The sequence below is a fragment of the Callospermophilus lateralis genome, chromosome 3 (assembly GCF_048772815.1).
Source record: "Callospermophilus lateralis isolate mCalLat2 chromosome 3, mCalLat2.hap1, whole genome shotgun sequence".
In the NCBI taxonomy this organism is placed as follows: domain Eukaryota; kingdom Metazoa; phylum Chordata; class Mammalia; order Rodentia; family Sciuridae; genus Callospermophilus; species Callospermophilus lateralis.
Window position 1 is genome coordinate 170236071 of NC_135307.1, and position 7667 is coordinate 170243737.

Below are 7667 nucleotides of genomic sequence, written 5' to 3' on the forward strand. Positions count from 1 at the left end.
AATTTTTCAAAGTTCTTGTTTAGGATGCTTCACTATTTCTTGTTAAAGCTGAATGAGAGTACATGGTATGTCTGTGCACATTTGTTTATCCACTTATCTGTTGATGAATATCTGGGTTGTTTTCACTTTTGGTTATTCTGTGTAATATCAGATATATGTTAATTTTTTTTACTTTTTTTTTGTGTGTGTGTGTGCAATGCTGGGGATCAAATCCAGGCCCTTGCATTTACTAGGCAAGTGCTCTATCACTGAGCAATATGCTAACCCCAAGATATACTTTCATTGTTGATATTTATTGTATAATGATAATGTAGTCATCTGACTCTTGGCACTAGTATCTGAACCTTAAGAATCTTAGGAAGTATAAAGTTATGAAATACCTTTCAAACTAACCTGTGACTATGAGTTTTTCTTTGTTTCAAACTACATTTAAAAGGTTCTTGCCTGCTTTGTGGTTTTCATCATGGGGGAGAATTCTCATCCTTCTCAAGAGTCTCCTGTATGCTTTTCACCTGTGTCTCTGGCTGTTTCTTCTCAACTCTTTACCGCTGTTTCCTGGGGTTTCATTTGGATCCTGTCTTCCTGCACATCACCTGTGGCTGGGATGGGTAAATCTTTGTCCCTAGCAGACCTCCATAGCCAGATCTCCACAGCCAGGAGACCACTGGGCATACCTAGAACCCACTGAATAGTAGCCTTTCTGGCCACAGCAGCAGCCATGAGTGGACAACAAGAGCATCTCCTCACTGTGTCAAAAGTGTGCTTGTAGCTGGGCCCAGTGTGCAAGCCTGTAATCCTAGCAGCTTGGGAGGCTGAGGCAGGAGGATCACTAGTTCAAAGCCAGTCTCAGCAACAGCGAGACACTAAGCAACTCAGTGAGACCCTGTCTCTCAAATACAAAATAGAGATGGGAATGTGGTTCAGTGGTTGAGTATCACTGAGTTCAATCCCTGGAAGCATCCCCCACCCCAAAAAAAAGTGTGCTTGTGTATTCCTGGGAGCCATGAGAAGGGAGCCAGTGCTCCCTGTGCCCTGAGTCTATGTGAGGAGAAGCCACACCAGAGCTGATTTCTAAGAAACCTGAGACAAGGTAGTGGGGGTGTTTGAGGTGGGGAGAGAGTGCTTTCAGAAACTTAGCTTTCAGAAACTTAGCAGAAAGGATGGTGCTTGTGAGTAAGGAGCTGAGAGCTGGTAGAGCCTCGTGAAGAGACTGCAGTCCCCTGAGGGGTGTGATCGTGGTGTGAAGACCACTGGAAGGCAATGAAATGTTGTAAATCAAGAAGTGATATAGATGAGTGTTTAGAAAAACCCTGTGACAGCAGCTGGAGTGTGAGTTGGAAGGAGACAAGCCTGAGTCAAGAAGTTCAAGTGAGATTCTTGGGTAGAAGCCCAGAATCCCCTGATGATCTTCAGGTACCCCCTATAGCAACTGCCCTGCACCAGTGCCCACCATCATAAACTGGTTTCTTCACCATGTGAAGATTTCCATATAGGAAGGACTGTATTTTCTATTTTCCTGTTCTCAGTTTCATGGCATTGCATAGTTGTTGATACAACAGCTGTCAGGTAGGGATCAGAATTTTGTTCTTTTTCACAGTTTTTAGCCACAGGTGGACAGTCTGTGGAATGTTAGAGATGGGGTCAGAGCTCCTTCTCTCTCAGCCTGCCCCCCCCACCCTGGTGAGGGTGGCAGAGGGAGCTTCCCAGGGAGCCAGCTGTCTTCACCCTCAAGCAGCAGCACCTTAGAAGTGTCAGGGCTCCTCCCTGAGGGCTGGGAGGCCTGGGAAGCTGCCCCTAGTGGGTCATGTTTGTATTTTCTCCTGTTCCGGCAGCTGTGTGTGAGTAACAGGCACATCCTCTTCCCACATAAAGGTGTTCTGTCCATTTCCTGTCTGCTGGCATCTACCCCCAGCATCACCCTCAGTAACAACACAGGCTCTGACTGACAGTTCTCACTAAGCAGTGATCAGCCCTGATGGAGAGAGGGGAGAGGCCATTGGCTTTAATTGCCTTCCCTTACAGTAGGAAGTCAGTAAAGGATACCTAAAATGGATAGGTTAAGAAACAACAATAAAAATTTAGTGATAACAAGGTAACTCCTAGAAGAATGGGAAAAAAAAAAAAACCTACATAAAGGTGGAGGCCTCTGGAGAGAAGCTGCAAGAAGAGAGAAGGGGCAGGGGCCATTGCTTTTCATGACGAGTCTTTCGGTAGTTTTGATATTTCAACCAAGTATCAGTGGTTCCCTGATGATTTTTTAAATATGTAATAAACTTGATAAAAATGGAAAAGGAATTCTACAGAATGATGAAAGGGAATGGCTGGAAGAAAATTCAGGAAAGCAAGCACAGAGCAGGAATGACGTGGCAGAGGGAGCTTCACAGTTTTCACAGAGACTCATTTCATTCTCTCAGAAACATACAAAAACCTCTGGGCTTCATTGACCCCAGAGACTTGGGGAATGTTCCTCTGATCGGATCTTCATTTGTTGGCTGCTGTTCTGAGTGCCCTGGGCCCTCACTGTCCTGAGGGAAGTCATCCTCACTCATGTATGACAGACAGACATGGATGCAGAATAGTCACTGAGGTTCCAGAGCTTCCATAGACCCACCATGCAGACATTCCATCGTCCTATGCACTTTAAAAATGATAAAGCATCCTCTGTTTCCTCCTGTTTTAGTCAGTTTCTGTGCTGCTATGAATAAAGGATCTGACCAGAACAATTACAGAGGAGGAAGAGTTTATTTGAGAGCTCACGGTGTCAGAGGTGTTAGTCCATAGAAGGCCAGCTCCATTTCTCAGGACTCAAGATGAGGCTGAACATTATGGTGGAGTGTGTGGCAGAGAGAAGCAGCTCACATCATGGTGACCAAGAAGCAGAGAGAGACTCCACTTGTCAGATACAAATGTATACACCAAAGCCACATCCCAGTTTCCACCTCCTCCAGCCACACCCTACCAATTCAGTTAATCCTTAATTCACTGATTAGGCTAAGGCTATAACCCAATCATTTCTTCTCCAAACCTTCTTGCATTGTCTCATATGTGAGCTTTTGGGGGACACCTCACATCCAAACCACAATACCTTCCTTTCCCAGAGATCATGTATGGGCCCTTTTGCTTCGAAACACTGTCATCTGTGCCTCTATCCTATCTTTCCCTACCACCCTCACCTCCCTTCAGGGCTTTAACCTAAACAAGTGAGGATGATTAGTTTTGCAGTGCAGTTCCTAAACCACTAAAGATTTTGTTCAATGGAATAAGTATGGAAGGAGATATTTTTTTAGTTCTTATTTCTGAGTTTCCCAAAGTGTGGCCTTTGGACACCAGTTGGGCAGCTTCAGATACAGGAGTGGGAGTGAGGGGTCAGGGGTTCTATTGCAGCAAGCTCTGCAAAGTTGGAACCCAAGGTACTTTTGTAATACAATGGTATTTCTGTTCTTGTATGAGAGAGAGATGACCTTTTCATTTTTCTCCTACAATAATTCAAAAGTCTGGAATTGCCAGGCATGACGGTGCATACCTATAATCCCAGCTACTCAGGAGGCTGAGGCAGAAGGATTCAAAGTTCAAGATCCTGTTTCAAAATAAAATTTTAAAAAGAGGCTAGGGATGTAGCTCAGTAATACAGTGCCTCTGGGTTTAATCCTCATTTAAAAAAAAAAAAAAAAAGTCAGGAATCGGTGTCTTTGTAGTGAACAATAGAGGAATCTTCTCCAGGACATCTTGTTATCTTTTAATTCACAGCTGTCACAGAAGGTGGAATATGACCAGAAGGTAAACTGTCACATGCCCTGAAAGGGAAGTGAATCAAGTGCCAAGAGATCCTAGAGCAGAGTGAGCCAGTTCCCATTGGTATTAGGTGAGGGAACAAGTGATAGGGCTGGGCCCTGAAGGACCAGGAGGACCCACTGTGGACTGGGAGGGAGGCTCTCTGGTGACTGGTGTCAAGGACAGTAATACAACACACTGAAAGCATTTGTTTAACTGAAGCACAGAATTATTGTGAAGGAAGTGCAGATCCACTGTATTTTGCTCAAATCCTTGGGACTAACTGGGCTTCTGAGTTTCTTGGAATTTGACACATCCAGAGGCTCTTGGGGCAAACATGCCATAAACAAGTACCTTGGTGAAAGTTGAGTTGGAATCAGCTTGTGGAAATGTAGGGAGCACAGATTTTATGTTTCTTAGACTATGGATGTAACTACCTACTGGTGAAAAGGAAAAGAATGATGCTGTAAGTTATTTATAAATAAGAATAAGATTTTCTTCTTTGTATTAAAATAGATGGTGTTATAGGAAGTTCTCACTACCTTTGCAATCAGAAAATCCCCCAAATCCATTTCAGCACTTTCAGAAAAAAAAGTTTCAGATTTCAGAGCCTTTTGTATTTTGAATTTTCATCTTCAGGATGTTCACCTGGTAAAGTCTAGACAAATATTCCCAGATTAAAAAAAAATTCAAAATCTGAAATACTAGTCCCAAGCATTTCCAGATGAGAGATACTAAATTAGTACCTTTGTCTCTCTGAGAGGGCTTGGCTTCCTAAAGAAAGAAGGGAAAACACCTTGACATTTGGCCAATAGTAAATATGTTGTAGGTGATTCCAAGGTCACAGTTATTATTATAGACCCTTCTTCATAATCTAAAATGCTGAAATCACAATGTATCTTACAGCCAATGATTTTAAAAACATCATGACATAGTTGGCAGTGTTTGACAGTGTTTTTCTTAATAGTACATAAAATAAGGACTGGGGTGTAGCTCAGTAGTAGACCACTTGCCTATATGCATGAGACCCAGGGTTCAATCCCCAGCATGGAAAAAAAAGTAGTACATAAAATAATTTTGTCTCTTTTAGTCCACAGTGTCTTAAATTTGCTGAAATATATTACAGCTTTTTTGGGGGGCGGTCTAAAGACTGTTAACTGTAGAGTAAAATTATTTTGAATTCCAACTGATAACAAATTGTCAGATGGCAATGTAACAAAATTTGAGACAATTTCATAAATAAAGTATCTTGAGGTGAGTACACATTGGGCACATAAATATTGAAGGAATAAGGGCTCAATCAGACACTGCCCACCTGAGATAGATCCAAGGGTTAGTACTGGGATGGAACCAGAAGAACAGAAAAGAGCATTGTGTCCAAGGGAGGAGCAGCAGATCGATTTGCCTGTCACTGGGGTTTCAGTGTCACCAATGGGGTTTCAGGATAGGAGTCTAAGGCGGCAGACTGAAGGAACTTCAGATCCAGTGCACAGTGCAGAGGAGGCTCCAGGAGGTTGTGTGGAAGCTTTAGAATATTATTTTTTAAATATTTATTATTTTTTAGTAGTAGGTGGACACAATATCTTTATTTTATTTTTATGTGGGACTGAGGATCAGACTCAGTGCTTCATGTGTGACAGGTGAGTACCCTACCATTGAGCCACAACTCCAGCCCCTTAGAATATGACTCGTGGGTTTACAACTCAATAGGGAAAGAAAGTAAAGGATGTAGGACCTTGCCCTAAGTGAAAATTTTTTTTCATTAACTTCTTTAAAATGTGAAAATCTGTCTTTCAGTTCAACTCTTGAAATGAGAAGGGCAAATCAATGGTGCTATTGTGTAGCCAATTAATCTGCCACCTCTTTTTCTGCCATAGATTGCCTTCTCTTAACACATCAACTTTATGGACCTGGTGCAGTTCTTCATGACTTTTCTTCAGGTAATTTCCTTCATATAAATCATACCTGTCCTTTTGATTAAGTCCTTAACTGCATAATCAGCTGTTAGCTCATAAATGATAAAGGAATAGCCAGATGCGGTGGCACTCACCTATAATCCCAGCTTGAGACAAGAAGATTGCAAGTCAAATCAATTTGGTAATTTAGTGAAACCCTTTCTCAAAATTTAAAAGTGTGAAGGGCTGGGATAGAGCTCAGTGCTAGAGCACCCCTGGGTTCAATCCCTAGTCCTATAAAAATTAAAATTAAAAAGATAAGATAATAATTCTGTTTCCCAACAGACCAAAACTACTTTATATGTATCCTGAAAATTGCATATCAGTTACATTAATGTAAACTCAGTCTAAGTTGACAAAAGGGAAATATTTGATTTGCAGGTTCTGGCTTGGGGAGGCAGCTTTGTATGTACCCTATACTAAATTACAGATAATCTGAATCTTGGGAAGAATTTTGCACTAAATGTTAATAATGGTACTGATGTGAGCTACATATATGCTTCCTCTTGGTTTAAGAGATAATTATTCCAGTAATTAATTATGCAGTTTTGAAGCTAAATGATTTTTTTTAGTCCCTGGGATTTTCTCTTTTATTTTCATAGTACTTCTTATTTTAATTTTATTTTTCTGGAAATACTATTTAGAGACAATTGAAAAAGATGAAAATGTGCTGCCATGCTTTAAAAAAAGTTAACAGCAGCCTGCCTCACACCTTCCCACTCCCTTCTCCCCCAATTTAAATTGTTCTGGCTGTGTTTTACCTCTCTCCAGTTATCTCTTGATGTCCTCTGGAAGATGAGGGTTTACTCTTACGTTGCCCCATCCAGCAACTCCCCCCACCCAGCAACACAAATGGGAATAATTTCCCACTTCAGTCCCAGCCTAAATGTCTTTATTTTTATCCTTACAATTTGATTAAGAATTTGATTACTGGGATTGGGGTTGTGGCTCAGCGGTAGAGCACTTGCCTCACATGTGTGAGGCTCTGGGTTCAATCCTCAGCACCACATAAAAATAAATAAACAAAATAAAAGTATTGTGTCCATTTACAACTGAAAAAAAAGTTAAAAAAAAGAACTTAATCCCTAAATTTTAGATTGGGAATAATTTCCCACTTAAGCTATTTTCAAATAAAAATTTAAGGTATTCTGCCACAGAATTAAAAGAATATCAGAGACAGGTACAGTGACATACACCTATAATCCCAGCTATTGGGAGGCTGAAGCAGGAAGATCATAAGTTTGAGGCCAGACTCAGCAACTTAGTGAGACCCTGTCCCATGTTTTTAATAAAGGGCTGTTAATGTAGCTCAGGACTAGAGTGCCCTAGGTTTAATCTCTAATACTGGAGGAAAAGAAAAAAAGCATGTATTATTATAAAACACATTCCTCTCAATAAATTAGAAAAAAAAGAAGTGCTCATTAAACCTAAAGAAAGTAGGGGAGCAGGGAGTAGCAGTGCAAGCCTGTAATCCCAGTGACTTGGGAGATTGAGGTAGGATGATAGCAAGTACAAGGTCAGCCTGGGCAATTTAGTGAGACCCTGAGCAACTTAGGAAGACCCTGCTTCAAAATAGAAAAACAAAAAAGGTTGGGCACGTATTTCATTGTAAAAGTGCTTCTGAGTGCAATCCCCTAGTGCGAAAAAAAAAAAAAATTGAAAAAAAAAAAAAGAAGAAGGAAGTGTGGAATGTAAATAAGTATAGAAATCAATGATCTAAGAACAAAAGTCCAGTAGACTGGATGAAAAGGACCATAACTTAGTTTTTTTTTTTTTTCTTTTTTGGTACCAGGGATTGCACCCAGCAGCACTTAACCACTGAGCCATATCCCCAGCCTTTTTTTTTTTTCTTTAATTTCTGGATGGTCTTGCTAAATTGTTGAGGCTAGCCTTGAATTTGGAACCTCCTGCCTCAGCCTCAGAAGTTCTGGGATTATAGGC